We start from the raw sequence: 18,824 nt of genomic DNA, 5'->3' as shown, positions 1-18,824 counted from the left end.
GACATTAAAGCATAGTATTTAAGTATTTTTATATTAACATATTATTTAAGTAATGGGATATCAAGTGTAAGAGAAAAATTCACTCAGGACTTTATCTCCTCTTCTGAGGAAGGGCTTAGTTTCTTTTCTCCTGTACATAAGATAATTTGTGGCATAATGGGTGGATTTATGACCTTGCTACTGTATTTATTTGGAGATTAAGCATGGATCAAGGAGGTACTTATAGGCTCCAACTTGTCAAGGGGTGGACTTGCAATGGTTAATTTTATGTTTCAACCTGACTGGGCCATGAGGTGTTCAAACAGTTGGTGAAGCAATATTGTGCATGTGTATGTGAGCATGTTTCTGGATTAGACTCACATTTTATTTCGTAGAATGAATAAAACAGATTGCCATCCCTAACGTGAATGGCCCAATGCAATCAACTGAAATCATGAGCAGAATTAAAAGGCTGATCCTCCACTTACAAGGGATTCCTCCTGCCTTAATGCCTTTGAGCTAGAACATCAGTATTTTTCCTGCTTTTTAACTCAAACTGAAATATTGGCTATTCCTGGATCTCTAGTATTTCACTCTTCACATTGGACTTTCTCTGTAAACTATTGTTTTTCTCAGATTTTTCTGAGTTAGACTGGAAATACACCACTGGCTTTTTCATGCTTTTCAGCATATAGATGGCAGCAGAACATGAGACTTCCCAACCTCTATACTTGTGTAAGCCAGTTTCTTAATCTTTGTCTGTCTGTCTGTCTGTCTGTCTGTCTCTCTCTCTCTCTCTCTCTTCTATGTGTCTTATGGCTTCAATTGCAGAGGCAGAATGTGAGATTTCTTAGTCTCAATAGCCAGTTCATCAAATCATCAAATTAAATCTCTCTCTCTCTCTCTCTCTCTCTCATAATCCCATCATAACTTAAAATAGCCTATCAAAAAGCATTTAGTGTCTCAACTTACTGAGCCTCACAATTTAGTTAAGTAGAACACTGTAAACTACCAGTTGCTTACTCTTATAATTGCACGTGGCTAATTGCTACTATATCAGTGCAGGTCTACACTGTTAGAAAAGTAAATGTGACAACATAACATATAATGTTAGAAAATTGAACATTCCAGCTATGTATTTAATATTAAATCACATATTTGGGGTTGGCATTTATCCTAGTGGTTAAGACATAGTTAAAACACCTGTGTCCTAATACTGGAGTAACTGAGTTCAATTCTCAGCTCTTCCTCCTGACTCCAGCTTCCTATCAATGTGCAGGCTGCGAGACAACAGTGATGGTTCAAGTAATTGGGTTCCTGTCACCCATGTGAGATAGGTGGATTGAGTGTGTGGCTCATGGTTAGCCTGGTGCAGTCTCAGTCATTGCAGGCATTTGGGAAATTAGTTAATAGATAAGAGTTATCTGTTTATATGTCTCTCTCTTTCTATTTATCTATCTCTGGCTTTTCTCTTTTTTTCATTTATTAAACTTTTATTTAATGAATATAAATGTCCAAAGTACAGCTTATGGGTTACAATGGCTTCCCCCCTCCCATAACTTCCCTCCCGCCCGCAACCCTCCCCTTTCACGCTCCCTCTCCCCTTCCATTCACATCAAGATTCATTTTCAATTCTCTTTATATACAGAAGATCAGTTTAGTATATATTAGGTAAAGATTTCAACAGTTTGCCCCATATAGCAACACAAAGTGAAAAAACTACCGTTGGAGTACTAGTTATAGCATTAAATAACAGTGTACAGCACATTAAAGACAGAGATCCTGCATAATATTTTTGTAAAATTAATTAATTTTCTATGCCATTTCCAATTTAACACCAGGTTGTTTTTTTTTTTCATTTCCAATTATCTTTATATACAGAAGATCGATTCAGTATATATTTAGTAAAGACCTCATCAGTTTGTACCCACACAGAAACACAAAGTGTAAAAATACTGTTTCAGTACTAGTTATAGCATCACTTCACATTAGAAAACACATTAAGGACAGATCCCACATGGGGTGTAAGTACACAGTGACTCCTGTTGCTGACTTAACAATTTGACACTCCTGTTCATGGCATCAGTAATCTCCCTAGGCTCTAGTCATGAGTTGTCAGGGCTATGGAAGCCTTTAGAGTTCGCTGACTTTGATCTTATTCTGATAGGGTCATAGTCAAAGTGGAAGTTCTCTCCTCCCTTCGGATAAAGGTACCTCCTTCTTTGATGGCCCCGTTCTTTCCACTGGGATCTCACTCACAGAGATCTTTCATTTAGGTCTTTTTTTTTCCATGGTATCTTGGCTTTCCATGCCTACAATACTCTCATGGGCTCTTCAGCCAGATCCGAATGCCTTAAGGGCTGATTCTGAGGCCAGAGTGTTGTTTAGGACATCTGCCATTCTATGAGTCTGCTGTGTAGCCCGCTTCCCATGTTGGATCTTTCTCTCCCTTTTTGATTCTATCAGTTAGTAATAGCAGACACTTGTGTTGTTTGTGTGATCCCTTTGACTCTTAGACCTATCAGAGCCATCAATTGTGAGCTGAAATTGATCACTTGGACCAGTGAGATGGCATTGGTACATGCCACCTTGATGGGATTGTGTTGGAATCCCCTGGCACATTTCTAACTCCACCATTAGAGAGCATTGGAGGAACCCTGCAAGATATAGGCACAGGCAAAGACTTCTTGGATAATACTCCAGCAGCACAGGCAGTCAAAACAAAAATTAACATTTGGGATTGCATCAAATTGAGAAGTTTCTGTACTTCAAAAGAAACAGTCAGGAAAGTGAAGAGGCAATCAACAGAATGGGAAAAAATATTTGCAAACTATACTCCAGATAAAGATTGATAACCAGAATCTACAAAGAAATCAGGAACCTCCACAACATGAACACAAACAACCCACTGAAGAGATGGGCCAAGGACCTCAAGAGACATTTTTCGAAAGAGGAAATCCAAAGGGCCAACAGACACATGAAAAAATGTTCAAGATCACTAGCAATCAGAGAAATGCAAATCAAAATCTCAATGAGGTTCCATCTCACCCCGGTGAGAATGGCTCATATTCAGAAATCTACCAACAATAGATGCTGGAGAGGATGTGGGGAAAAAGGGACACTAACCCACTGTTGGTGGGAATGCAAACTGGTTAAGCCACTATGGAAGTCAGTCTGGAGATTCCTCAGAAACCTGAATATAACCCTACCATACAACCCAGCCATCCCACTCCTTGGAATTTACCCAAAGGAAATTCATTTGGCAAATAAAAAAGCCATCTGCACATCAATGTTTATTGCAGCTCAATTCACAATAGTTAAGACCTGGAACCAACCCAAATGCCCATCAACAGTAGACTGGATAAAGAAATTATGGGACATGTACTCCATAGAATACTATACAGCAGTAAGAAACAACGAAACCCGGTCATTTGCAACAAGATGGAGCAATCTGGAAAACATCATGCTGAGTGAATTAAGCCAGTCCCAGAGACAAACATCATTTGTTTTCCCTGATCGGTGACAACTGAGCACCAAAGGGGAAACCTGTTAAGTGAAATGGACACTATAAGAAACAATGACCTGATCAGCTCTTGTCCTGACTCTAGATGTACAATGTAATACTTTATCCTTTTTAGTATTTGTTGATGTTGTTGTTGTTCTAGTACTAGTGGTTGAACTCTATAATTAACACACAATTATTCTGAGGTGTTTAAATTTTAACTGCAAAGTGATCCCTGTTAAATTTAAGAGTGGAAAAAAGAGGGAGGAGATGTACAATTTGGGACATGCTCAATCGGACTTATCTCTGGCTTTTCTTAAACAAACAAATCAATGAAAATCACAGATTGAACATCTACGTAATGTAGCAATTGGTGATTTTTCAAAAAAAATTGCCAGCCTCCACTGCCTACAAAATAAATTCAAAATCATTAGCTGAACAAACAAAGCATTCCAAAACTCTTCTCACATCACTTTCCCACCTTAGTTCCAACAATCTTGTAATAAAATCCTTCTATTTACTAAATCAATCCAGACTATTCCATTTCTGAAGATATGAGAACAGTGAAGTTTAGGAAAGCTAGATTCATTATTCCCTATATGTTCAAATCTAAGCAGTGTTTTCACTCCTCTAACTCCCATCACTACACAAGTTTCCTCATCTACAAGATAAATAGAATAATGCCTATGAATATAATGCCTATCTCCTAAGCTTCCCTTTTTATTTTTTGTCTAAGGTTTCTTTAGAAATAAATGAGATCTTTACCTCTAAAATTTGGCTTTTACTTGGTATAAGACAAGTGCGATATTAAAATTAGTCCCTACTCAGTCACTATTTTAATGTGTGTGGCTGGGTACATCTCAACTCTAGAGATCTTTTGCCAGAAGATCAAAGTATTATGGCTAGCTGCCTTTGAGGTCTCACTGGTTTGGAAAGTTGCTTGGCCAAGAGAGAACCATCCCACTGGTTCGTGGAGTGTTTGAGCATGTGGCCAGGGGTTCTCCACGTCTCTAAGGCTCCTGAAACTGTGTGCAGTGGGGCACGTGTCCCTGCAGTTCTCTGGGTGGGGTCTGTAATGTAACTTTCACTGTCATTTCAGAGGGGGCTGTGTCACAGAATGAACCTGTTTGGTCTGCAAAGGCTGGGGTGAGCGTGGAAGTCTAAAGCATGAGGCAAGGTGCAGAGGTGGCCCGTGCTGTGGGCTCGGAGGGCTTTTCTCTTCTTGTTAGGAAGGCTCTTTACATGTGTTTGTCTTCCAAAGGCTGGCAGGTTCCTGGGCGCTGAGAAGCCCGTGGGGGTGCATGGGACAGAGTGATGCTGGATATGCTGTCCTTTGAGTCAGTGATGAGGAGCTAGCCCTGAGTTAGGAAGGAAACAGGCTTATTTCTGAAACCACGCCCGTCTTATCTGTGAAGTAACCGTAAGATCTCTGTCTTGTTTCAAGAGAAGAAAAAGTGCTGGGTACTTGAGACGGCAAACTGTGCAACCCAGAGGCCTCATGGTGTGCAAGGAAGTGAAGGTGGCTCCACCTGGGGACAGACGCCAGCCCCAGCACCGTCCTGGTCTGCAGGTCAGTCTAGGGCAGAATCCAGTGGTATGGTGTATATCCTGCTTTCCAAGGTTCAGAGGTGAAAATGCACAGTTGCGTACCACCATCCCTGACTCTTCAAATGGGTAGTTGTGGTGACTCGTATCTGACCCGTGGGTCACTACAGTGAATTTTCTCCACTCTGATTTAGGCTCAACTGAATAATCCTTGATAAGAAAATGAGGTCCCCCTAACAAGTGCCACTAGAGAAATGCAAAGCAGGCGCATCCCAAAGTGTGACTTGAAGAAATGGATAGAACTGGGGGACAACACAGCATACACTCGCGTTAAATAGATACAAATGGCTTTATTTCTAAAATGTGGCTTAAGTGCACCCAGTGTGCCGAGCTGGTTTTGGAGTTGATCCTGCAGCACCGAGTGGCCAAAAGAGGAACAGTCAGGGCTCCCCATCCCAGGCACCAAGATGTCACTCGTCCGGCCATTTAGTCTGCAGTGCTTTTCTGCAGCTGTTTTTTTGTGAAGTGTGGACAGTCGTTTTGGATTGCTCTGGATGACAGAGAGATCTGACCTTGGGGAAGAGCGGTAGCCCACATCCTCTGCTTTTATGGGCTTAATGATATGGCCTGGCTTGGTGACAACCTTGGGAGTAGTCAGTTTTTGGAAGGCCCTCTGAGTGTTCCAAGTGGATCCTATAGGGGTCTGGATGGTCCTTTCAAATTGCTGATGGTGGGTGAACGGATACGGAAACACGTGCACCTGGAAAGGAAGGAAGAAGTGATTTGGTGTGAGCCAGGCTTGGAGTGTTGCTTTTCCCTCTAATGGCTCATGAGGTACTGTCTGGGTACAGGCCAATTTTCAGGGAGACTGCATGAGAAAATGAGGTCCCCCTGACAAGTGCCATTAGAGAAATGCAAAGCTGGAGCATTCAAAAGTGTGTAACTTGAAGAAATGGAGTGAACTGGGGGACAACACATCATATACTTGTATCAAATAGTTTAAAAAATGGTTTTATTTCTAAAAATGTGGCTTAACTGCACCAAGGTCACCTGAGGGATCCCAATCTGCTTGAAGACATTTAAAACCGGGGCGAGGGACAAGTTGAATCAAGACTCCCTGATGTTTACACAACAATTCAGGGGCTGAAGCTAGTTATTACTGCTATGAACAGTAATGGAACTACTTCCTTGATTTCTAGATTTCAAGCTAGATAAATACCCCAACTTCAGCCTGATAGATGGTGAGATTTCAAAACTTGCCACCACATATATTGATACCTTCAATGCATCTTGTAATGTAGAAATAATGTAAATTTTCCTCCTTTGTATGAACAATAATCTGGCATGCGTATTTCAAAGTATGTTTCAAAACATGAGTCATAAATATAATTTTCAATCAATGAAAATTTGATACAAGGCAGAATAGAGTAGTATCTAAGAACAGGGCCATTGGAATCATGCTTAATTAGTATGATATCTGTATTTTCTGCTTTTTAGCTCTGTGACCTTGTGCAAGTTACCTTTCTGGGCTCTGCCACATTTCTTTCATTTGTCAAGTTAGGACAATAAAAATGAATGTGAAACACAGAACACAGATCAAATGCTAGGTAAATAATAGTTACCACAATTATTTATCTCATTTCTCCTTTCTTGTTTTCTTCTTTCTCTTTATCAAAGGAGAAATATATGGATTTGTAGATTAAACTTCCCAAGAGAATTTAATGGCTGTTCTCAATTCTAAAATGGCTAATTTTCTCCCTTCTAAAACTGATTATATATACAACACAAAACATTTCACAAAAAGAAAATTTTTTTCTCAAAGATCAATAATCACCAATTTCTACATTAAATTGTCATGCCTTTGTTTTTATCACTTCACAACAGAAGATATTCTTCCACATGCTCCGTCACTGAAATGAGAATGAAAGAGAACAGAACAGAAAATAATCAATTAGTTTCTCCCAGGCCCCAATCCCATAATTCAATGCCAAAGTCAAAACAAATCAAAGAACAGTATGGACGATTATTCCCTTAGGCATGACATTTAAAAAAGAAACAAAATAAATCCTTAAATAAACCCTTGAATTGATGAACTGTTTTGACATCAGATAAACAATTTAGAGCTAAGTGACTGTAAGTTAAACTTTTTAACATGTAAACATTGATAGGCTTTCTTTGCTACATCTGGTAATAGAGTGTTTACAATGAAAGGTAAACACAGCATACATCACCCAAAAATAGCTGTTTTTAATATTCTTCATTAAATAATAATTGTCAGTAAACTGTAGTTTAAATTTATTGAAACACTATCATTTTATATTGATTTACAGTTGTACAATATAGTGTGGGGTACAAATATCCACCATAAATCTTCAAACCAGGTTTTAAAACTTTTCTTCCTTTAGGTATATATGTTTGAAGTTTTGATGCAATTTCATTCAGTTTGAGAAGTAATTTCTCTTCAAACACTAAAGACAGAAAACACTTTGATTTCACTTAAATTTATATGTATTAGATTATTTATTCTTACTTTGATGCTGAAACCCTTTTAGAGCAAAATTCTTGGGAGTGGACAAAAATTAGTTTTAAAGTATAATTTTGTACCATAAAAATTGCTTTGAAGACCACGGGCATACCAACAAAAATCTCAGCAAGATTTCACCATACTTAGGTAAGTTTATTTTACTGTGTTTCTATGACTTCTTAGGTCATTCACTTTTGCAAGTTGAAAATTAAAGCTAAAGAAAATATTACGATGATGAGTCCACATACAAGCACAACAATGGAAGAGAGAAGATGGGGGCTATAAATATTTTTGGCAAATGAACACTTTGCACAGTCTTTATGACCTCATCAGAAAAAAATGAGAATGGAATGCAAAAATTTTAGTATGAATATAATTAAAAATACTTTATAACTGAAGGAAACATGGTATAGATTTTCTGTATTTATTCCATCATTTTGAATTTAGGACTCAGTAGTTGGTACATACACATGCATGTAAATATGCATACCACATTGATAGGGAAAAAACTGAAGCTAGAAGCAGGCATACTGAAAAACCTGTAGTGTTATCTGACGGAAAAGTAACAGACGGTGGTATGATTTGAGTTGTCTGTTCTAATTAAGAAACACAACTATTTGGAGTTATTCCATTAAGGGCAAATGGTTCTACCCATACTGGTAACATCCAAAGTCATGATTTTTACTAAAAACTTATTCTTTGGGGCTGACACTGTGGCATAGTAGGCTGACTCTCCACCTGCAGTGCTGGAGCCCCATATGGGTGGCAGTTCAAGTCCTGCTGCTCCTCTTCCGATCCAGCTCTCTTCTGTGACCTGGGAAAGCAGTAGAAGATGGCCCAAGTCCTTAGGCCCCTGCACCTGTGTGGGAGACACAGAAGAAGCTCTTGGCTTTGGATCAGCCCAGCTCTGGCCATTAGGTTGATCTGGGGAATGAACCAGTGAATGGAAGACCTTTCTCTCTGCCTCCCTCTGTCTCTCAAATAAATAAATAAATAATTTAAAAGAATCCCTAATGTTCGTTTCTTCCAATGAAGGTTAAATAATGTCTTGGAAACTGTGTTTTAAACAGTTAAAGAAAGTCACAACTATGTTCCCACAAAGGAATATTTAAGGGTATTACTTAAATGTATACTGTCACATTTTGGGGGGAAATCACTTATGATAAACACTTAGTTCCCTGAAAATGTCAAATATTGTACACATGTTTATTTGCTAACTTCCTTTCCTGCTTATCCACTCAATCAATGATACAAAACAGACATCATTGTCTATGCGACTCACAGAATTGTCCTTTTGGCCTCTCTTTCTCTTCACGAAGTTGTGTCCTCTTTACCAGTGTGTCAATAAAGGCAAGTGCCACCTGTGCCAGTGCATTAGAGAGGAGAATTTAATTTGTAAATGCTCATTGATTGCTCCCAGTCAATAGGGTAGACTGAGCTGACACAGCAGGACACACTCTAACCCCATCTCACCTCCCACTGAAAACACATGGAAATGCTTGATGAAACTTGACAGAATAATTCTTGGTCTATAGAAGTGAGCTATTTACATAAAGAGAGGGAAATAGCAGGGTGCCAGAAGGGAAGAAACAAATGAATTAACAAAAATCAAAACTGAACTATAAATCAGAATCCAGTATCCACAGTCATGCTTTGGGTGCTGAGCGCCTGCAGGCTGTCAGCCCTATTTTTACATAGTGCTGAATCCAGGCTTCAGGTGGCAAAATCATTATCTTCCCTCCAGAAACTGAATCTCTACATGTACCATGCATGGTTGGTTGTGGGATCTGAAGTCACACTACATACAAGAAAGATCTGTGGCTCTGAAACTAGGAAATATATATTTTCTAAATTGTGGATTTTTTAATGTTTTATTTATTTACTTTCACCTACTTAAAAAGCAGAACATCACAAAGAGAATGAGAGATCCCCCATCCCATGGTTCATTCCCTGAATGCTGAAAATGGCCCCAGTTAGGCCTGCTGATTGCAATGGCAGCACAATCCAGGTTTCCCACAAGGGTAGTAGGCAGCCGAGTATTTTGACCATCATCTTTTGCCTCCCAAGCACATTAGCAAGAAGCTGGATTGGAAGTGGAGGTGAGATTCAATCCTAGGCATTCTCATAAGTGATGTGGATGTCCCAAATGTGATTTATTCTGCTGGGCCACAATGTCCACCCCTATGACATTATTTTTAAATATGGAGTCACAATGAGAAAAATATGAAGGTAAACAGAAGAGGCAAATATAAAACTGCTTTGTGCATGCATGCCCACCCGGCAGAGTACAATGTTCACAGAATGCACCCTAAAAATGAATCAGTATTTCATAACAAAACAATTCCACTTGTAGATATAAATGGTTGGAAAACTCACACATGTGCTCCAGAAAACACAGATGAATGAGTTTATTACAATACTGTAAAAGCAAAAATCCAAGAAACAATGAAAATACTCCTGAGGGAATAAAGTGTGTTATATTTGAAGAATTGCATATCATTTAAATAATATACACACTATATCTGTGCATCTTTCTATATAAATATTTAACTTAATTATAAAATTAAATAAATTTTTCTGATTGATATTGATGAATCTTGACAAAATTTAGATGAAAATTATAATATATTGAAACAACTTGCTTTATTTTCAAAACTGACTCAAGGATGTCACAGCAGTTAAGCAATCACTTGGCATGCCTACATCCCATATCATGGTACCTGGGTTCAAGTACAACTCCATGTCTGATTCCAGTTTCGCAATTTTGTCCAACCTGGAAGGCAGCAGGTGACAGCTCAGGTATGTGGGTCTCTGCCTCCCTTGTGGGAAACCCAAACTGGATTTCTTCCTCACGCTGTTGTAGGCAGGCATACAGGTTAAAATCGATTAGGTTTGTGATATGGAAGACCATACCTTCACCACATGGGCCAATCAGGTGAATTAACCACTCCCCTTTGGAAGTGGATTAAAAGCCTGGGACACAGTGTGCCCGCCCCTCGCTCTCTCCTTTCTTAGGCCTTCTGCCAGTGCAGGGCCCACATGGCCCTGCACCTCCAGATTTACCCCTCTCTTTTAGGTAAAGCCCTCACTCTCCTATGCATCTTTCTCACTGAATAAAAGCTTAAAAATGTACCATGCTACCTCGTTTATCTATGCTGGTATTCAGAATTCTTCTCTGAATATTAAGCAATAACTCACATGGGCTTATTAATATTGGGAATTTATTAATAAGTACATGGTGATATCATATGGCACCCCAAATTCCGATTTCATATGGCACCCCAGATGGGACTTTTGAGGAACCTTAAGGTGGCCATATTCTGATGTCATATATATTTCATGTGTGTGTGTGTTTGTCCTCAAATTATATACCTAGACATGGCGTTGTGGAGACAGTGCAAAGAGAGCTGGGGAGAACACACAACTTGATTTGCAATATTAATCGATAATATCTAGGGGCAACTGACACAGTGGGCTAAGCTGCTACTTGGGATGTCCACATCCCACATTAGAATGCTGGATCTAGACCTGGCTCTTCTGCTTTTGACCTAGCTTCATCCTAATGCATCCTGGAAGGTAGAATATGATGAGTAAAGTGCTTGGGTGCTTGCCATCCAGTGAGAGACCAGGATTGAATTCAGGCCTCCTAATTACACCCTCACCCAGCCCAGAAACTTGGGTTTGAATCAGTGAATGGAAGATCTCTTTCTCTGCATTTCTTTCACTCTGCCCTTCAAGTAGGTGGACATAAATAATTTGAAAATCATTAATATCTTTTTTTCCAATACTTATTTATTTGAAAGTCAGAAAGAGAGAGAGAGAGAGAGAGAGAGAGAGAGAGAGAGCGATAGAGCACTTCCATCTGCTGGTTCAATGCCCCGCCCTCAAGCAGCTGCAATGGACAGAGCTTGGCCAGGCCAAAGCCAGGAACCAGGAGTTTATTCCATTTCTCCCAAGTGTGTAGCAGGGACCCAAACACTTGGGCTGGGCCATTGTTGCTGCTTTTCCCAGGACATTAGCAGGGAGCCAAACGGAATGCCAGCATCTAAGGTAGTGACTTTACTTGCTAAACCACAATTCTGGCCCCCCAAATCAGTAATCTCAGCTTGAAATATTATACTTTCAAAGCAGAAAGTATCTGAAGGAAAATGACAAATATTAAATTTATCAATTTTGGCAGATAAGTGGGATTTTGCTATTTTATTCTATGTAGTTTTCTAATTTTTAAACCCTTAAAAATTAAAATTACTAGTAATTCAGGCATTATTCTCCAAACTTCAGAGTTTGGAATGAAGTCTCCAAGATGAGCCTCACAACCTTAAATATCCAACACCATCACTTGCATAAATGGTTATGCAGACCCCTCAGGAGAACAAAGCAAAGATGAAACCAAGCAGATACTGGAAAATAAAATGCAGTCAAAAGCTTACCAAAAGAATGTTTAAAACTCTACCATATTTCCATTTTTGGATCTCAAAGAATTATGTAATAATCATTCACAGCCTTATAGATCCAAGTAGTATAGTAATACCTTATACTTTAAGTGAAGAAAATGAACTTAACTGAAACATTTTCCTCATCAGATTGAATTTAAGAAAAAAAACAAGTTTAAGACTTTTTGGCTTGTTATAAATGCCAAATGTCCAGAATGTCCCCTATACTAAGCATTATTATCTTGGATGTAGATATAATAGTTAAAAGTAAGTCTGCAGTGAGTGTATGTTTAGCTGGTGCAAGCATTAAAGGGACATTCTTTGCCACATGAATAATTAATATGTTAATTATAAATGGGTCATTTATTCATAGAAATCAGTTCCAGAGTTCCTGTACTTGGTAACAATTTGCTAATCATGAGTTTAAAGTTCTTTAATGTACTGGAAAGTAATAAAACTCTATTTCATTAAGAATTGTATTTAATTCAGAGTTTGCACAAACCCAGCTGTTCTTTTAATGTTCTTTATTTGCAGGCAAGTTTTCCTCACTTAATTCAGATACAATTATTGATATACGCATTGTTTTATATTACTAAGGTCCCAAAGATAGTGTAGGTCATGTTATATTGAAATGGGGGAAGATATTTCATTATTAGTTTTGGATCTCTATGCCAGAAGTTCCTAAGCTTTTAGTTTTCACAGAGTCATGAATTTATCTTTTTAATAAAAAAAGGGATGATGTGACTTTGTTATTTCCCTTGGTCATGGCTGTTCTATTTATGACTGTGCTTTTTTAACTCACAAACATGCTACTCATATTCATATATATATATATATACATATATATCAAACATTTTATTATAAAAATAAGCATCTCTGTATATTAAAATAATTATGAACTTTTTTCTTTTTTTATAAAAAGGCTTATTTATTTGAAAGGCAGAATGAGGGTGAGAGAGAGAGAGAGAGAGAGAAATTTTTCGCCTGTTGATTTACTTCCCAAATGGCCACAACAGCCAGAGCTGATATGGGACCAAAGCCAGGAGCCAGGAACTCCATCTGGGTATTATCTTTTTGGCCATCATCTACTGCTTCCCAGGAACATTAGTAAGGAGCTGAACCAAAAGTAGAGCAGCAAGGCCTCCTTCATGAGTTGCTAGCATTACAGTGCTGGCCTCCAAATAATACATTAAGGAAGATACTGGCTATCACTATTATTTCATAAAAGAAAGTATATTTGGTATCCAAAGAAGTGAAGCGATAACCTCTGGGGGAAAATTTAAATTGAACCATTTTAATCTTATGTAGAACATATTACATTATCCTTGCTCTTCTGATTTCACTTCCAACCATGAATACATCTACATTTTCATGCAGCAGATTATGTAGTTTATGATTTTCCTGGCATCTGAGAAATTAAGGCCTCTATTTTACAAAAACTCATATGGTGTTGCTTTTCATCATCTCTTCACATGCTATGATATAGAAAATATTTGTAGAAGGTGCAAAGTATAAAAGCAAATGATTCATCACAATTAAATCCCTTATGAGTGATAATAAGAGATGTTATAGGTGATCCACAAAGCATATGCTCATTAAAAATATCCATAGGTTAATATTTAATATCATTGGCTTTGCTTCTTCTAAGAAATTTGATAGCAAGCTTTACTGTCTACCTTAAATGCACTCAAACTGACATTAAAGGCCTGAAAATTCTAGGAACCCATCTGAAAGTAACATCAAAGCTCATATGAATGCAAATATTTGTTACTCATATGCTACAAATGGCACATTTTACAAAGCACACATTGTTCCTTTTGTAACTAATTGTCGATTCCAGAATGAATTTTTATTTCATATTGAGTTTTAAATTCCATCCTGAATGAAAAGTTTCAATTAACCAAATACTTCCTTTGCATTGAGTAAATCTGTGTTTATACCTTCTCACTCACTGACTCTTTTTTAATACATCTACTAGACAGAGGAAAAAAAGGAAACAAGCATCACAAATCTATATTCCTGGGATTTTGCGAGCCATGTTGCAAGATCACCACTGCTAATTTATTTATTCCATGGAAATAATATTATTAAGTAGCTTTGGAAACCAAAGCACAACCTGTATGCATCCCAAAGGATTACATATTTATTTAGAATTTGGCTTTGGCGGCCCTAAATAGTAATCTAGGAAAGTCGCTGAGGATCCAGTTAAAGAATTTCAAAGTCACTCTTCTCCTCTTCCTTAGTAACAACATTAGACTGCCTAGTTCAAGATTCTTCTGTTTTTCAGTACACAAAGATATATTAAAGTGATGATTATTCTTCATGTGGTTTCAAGCCAGAAAAATTCCTGCAATAGTTCTTAGTTTTCTTGAATATCTTCCAAGAAAGTCTCTAAACCTGTGTAAAATCAATCTATCTTTCTAACTGTTCCTACCATTAAGGATAATGAGCATTTAATTGCTTCAAATTTAGATATTTTAAACATCAAAATACTTTATGTGACATATACCAATACCTGATAAGTACCTTCTTTCCATCTCCTTAGTTTGCAAACTCCTCATCAGACACTTTATCTTTGCTGTCTTTAATTTTCACAATGATGATGATGATAACAAGGGAGGATTTATTGAAAAACTAAAAGTGTTTTACATGAATCTTATTTAGTTCTCCTATGATTGTCATTGTCACTACTGTTATGAAGGAACTGAGTATCACAGGGGTTTAAACTTGCTCAGTATCACACAGTTACTAAATAAAAAGTCTGAATTAAAGGCTAGATATAGCTGAACCCTAAATATGGGTTCTTCCCACCACTTTGCAATCATGTGATAAACTAGAAAAAAGTACTAGAAGGCCATTATCATAGATTGTGTCCTGGCATCCCACTTTGGAAGCACATAATCTTGGGCTTATCTACTTTTCCAAGCTTATGTCTTTTTTTTTAATAAATGGAGCAGGATACTGCATCAAATGAAATCATGTATGTAAAGCACAGAACTGTGACACAAATGTAGAGAAAATTAATAATTCTGAATATAGACACTATGCATAAAAAATGTCTAACATATATTAGATACTCAATATATGTCCACAGAAAGGAAAAAAAGGGGACTGAAGGAGAAAGCACGAGAAAAGGGAGATATAATGTGAAGTGACTTGGGTTTTAGTAAGAGACAGAACTGGATTCCAATTCCTGGGAAGAAGAAATAGAATCTGCAAACAAGTGTGTTAGAACACCAACTTTATATAGCCTTATTTCTAGTACGTTAAACTGAGATCTTGTGGGCAGAATTTCGGATATCTCCCTTGCATCTACCCCTATGCTCCATAGGTAAATTTACTGTTCTTGCTGCAGTCCCTGTTATTCTCTCCTTGCTCTTGATCTTTCGGGTTGATTTTATAAAATATTATGTCTTGTGCCACTGGTAACGTTTCATCCAAAAAGTTAAGGGAAAAAGGGAATGAAAAGAAAAGGAAGGCAAGGAAGGGAAAGAGAAATTCATGCTTTGGATGAATTTCCAAGTGTGTCTGGATAATCGTACAGGTCTGGACTGGAAACTAAAATTCTAGTACACTGGAGCTTAAATAAAATACAATTTTGAGCAATGTGATTATACAGATAATTTACTCTGTGACCTTGCTGAAGTTCATTAATGCAGTGTTTCCCCTTTATTTTATTACTGGAGCTTTGCAAAGTGTATTGCTTTTGTTATCGCTTTTAATCTTCACAATAACACAAAATAGATACCATTACTGTTGTTATTCTATAGATAAAGGAAATTGAGTCTCAAAGTATTATCAGAATCTATATTAGTACAGGAAAATAGTATTCTAGAAAGGGTATCGAGACTCAAGCTCAAGTCCTAATACTGACTTGCTATTTGAACTTGAACAAGTTTTAGCTTCACTTTAACTTTCTCGTTTGTTAAATGAGGGTGCTGAACTAGATTGTATTTTTTTCCAGTTCTAAAATTATAATTAATGTCCCTTTTTTCACTGGATTCTGAGCAAATAAAATAATATATATGTTACTTTCGGTAAATTAACTCCTCACTAACTTTACTCTAAAGTAATATACAGGAGCACATATTTGGCCTAGCAGGTAAGATTAAGTTTAAGATTCATAAGCCCCACATCAAAATATCTATGTTCACCACTCAGCTCCAGTTCCCCTTTCCAGCTCCCTGTCAACGCAGACCCTGAGAAAGGTTTCGTCCCTATCACCCATGTGTGAAATCTGGGTTAAGTTTCCATCTTCTGATTTTGGTTCAGTCCATCCCCAGGAATGGGAATTTGGAAATGAGCTGGCAAATGAGAGTGCTTGCTCTCTTTCTCTCTTTTTTAGAATTAAAAAGTTAAATGAATAAATTAGCATATAAAGGAATAATTTCTTTGTTAAATTAATGTAGCACAACTCCATAAAGATAGCTATGAATTACCAAACTAAAATACTATTTATATTTAATAGGCTAAAGTTATATTTGTCATTCATAATCCATATAACAACGTGAACTGCAATGTGAACTGTAAATAGCTCAAGATTTAAATGCACACATTGCCTTAGAGCAATGGTTCCCAATCATTTTTATTAAAGAGGAAAAGGGCTATTCAGAATGTCTCATCACCAACAATGAAATACTTCTTCCAGGCAATTATTTAATAATAACAAAAAGATATTGATTTTCAAGCAATTTAAATTATGACTACAATCACAACTTTCACCTATGTCAGAGAAATGTAGTTATTACTGTGCAAAAAATACTACTGAGACCAATTAACTAGATAAATTCTTCTCATACTTTAATGCATATAGAAATCCCTTGAAGATCTTATTAAAAGGCAGGTTTGCAAGAAGTAAGTAGATCTGAGATAGGACCTGACATTCTGCCTTTATAACAAACTCTCAGATGGTATTGTTGCTACTGGTCCACAGATCCCACAGTACCATCTATCATTGAAAATCTGGGTCTTTGCAAAAATAAGAATAAAGAAAATCAGCTTCATGCCTCTTATATCAAGCTTTGCCACAACACTCTTAATAGTCCCAAGAGTCTGAAGTTTACAGATCAAGATTTCAAGGTCCCACCTCCTTGTAGCACCAATTTTGGGTCAGACCACTCCTTGCCCCTTTCCACAATCTCATTTTTTGAATTGATTTAGGATAATAATGGCAATTTTCTGTCATATACAGAGCACACTGAAGGTCTTGTCATTTTAATATATTTGTTTTATAACAGATGAATTTGAGGGTAGATATTTGGTATAGCAGGTAAGATACTGGGACACTTGGACCCCATATCAGCGTGCTTGGATTCAAGTCTGGCTTTACTTCCAGTTCCAGTCTCCTGCTGATGTGTACCCTATGAGTCAGCAAGATGACTCAGGTAGTTTGGTCTTTGCAATCCACATGGGAGACCCAGATTGAGTTCTGGGCTCCTAGCTTTGGCCTGGTCTCCCAGCCTCAGACTGTTGTAGGCATTTGAAAAGTGAGTCCTTCCTTCCTTCCTTCCTTCCTTCCTTCCTTCCTTCCTTCCTTCCTTCCTCCCTTTCTTTCTCCTTCCCTCCCTTCCTCCCTTCCTCCCTTCCTCCCTCTCTCTCTTCCCTCTTTCTCACTCTAAAATAAAAATAAAATGTTTAAAAAGGAATAAAAATGAATTTTTATTATCTTGTTATAAGACCTCTTTATTGAATTAATTTTCTACTTAAATTTCTACATAAGGCATCTATGGATTTTAAAAGATTATACAAAAATGTGCTCCTATGGGAAAATACTTTGTCACTTCCTGTGATATTTTCCATTCTATGCATGTGCTGCATTAATCAATTTAATATGAAATAGATAAATATAAAAAGAAATTCCAAAGTATGTATTCATCTACACTAAGCATTTGTTTTAGGTACAATTAATTTGTACTAAGGTTCAATTGCAAAATGTCTAATTTTTTAAGTGACTTTACCATCAACTCTACATATGAGTTTCAAAGGCTAACACTGGTTAAAAGTTACTATAAAACAGAGTTTGTTCATTTGTCTGGGTTTCATGCAAGTTGTCTGACATTAATTAGCTCCATAACTTCAAGATACCAAATAACAGTATTTTCTTCAGATAAAAAAAAAAAACTTTGCTGTTAGTTTTAGAGAATATCTTAACACACATTATGGAGGAAACTTACAGGCTTTCAATTAGTGACTGTGTTTCCTGTAAGTGCTAGAACATGGCACTATCATGTCAGAAGGCTTCTGTTTGATCCACTAACCCTGGTAAATATGTTAGTTGAAGAAGGAAACAATAAATGCTTTTGAAGTAAAGTGAAATACAATGAATAAAAGGCAAATACAGAAAGGCAACTAGTAACAGAGACAAATGGTACATGGAAAGAAGAATGGGGAATAACTTGAATGTTTATTCAGACTAGACCAATTATACACAATACAGGTTTTGATTGTCTATGTGCATATAAGTTTAGAGTCATATCCAATTTCCTGCTCTTGCAAATGTAATCACACAGAAAGGATGCAAAGATTAGTGGTGATTTGTTAGAATGAAGTAATGGTCTTTCCTGATTGTGTTGCTAAAAAGTTTCCAACCTAAATGTCACTTCTGGAGATATGTGTGTTTGGAGGTATTCATTGATCCATATTTATAATCAGATGAAAGTGATTGTCCCTATACAGGTTTGTGGGTAAATAAATGAATACAATGATATTGACAAAGTTGACGAGCTAGTCACATTCTCAATGATGCTCAGTGATGCCTATTTGTGCCTCAAAGGCTAAGAACATAAAGCAACATATTTTTAATAAAAGATTTTATTTCTATATTTGAGAAGTAGAGTTACAG

This window comes from Lepus europaeus, chromosome X (assembly GCF_033115175.1).
Source record: "Lepus europaeus isolate LE1 chromosome X, mLepTim1.pri, whole genome shotgun sequence".
Lineage (NCBI taxonomy): Eukaryota > Metazoa > Chordata > Mammalia > Lagomorpha > Leporidae > Lepus > Lepus europaeus.
This window is presented reverse-complemented; position numbering follows the sequence as displayed.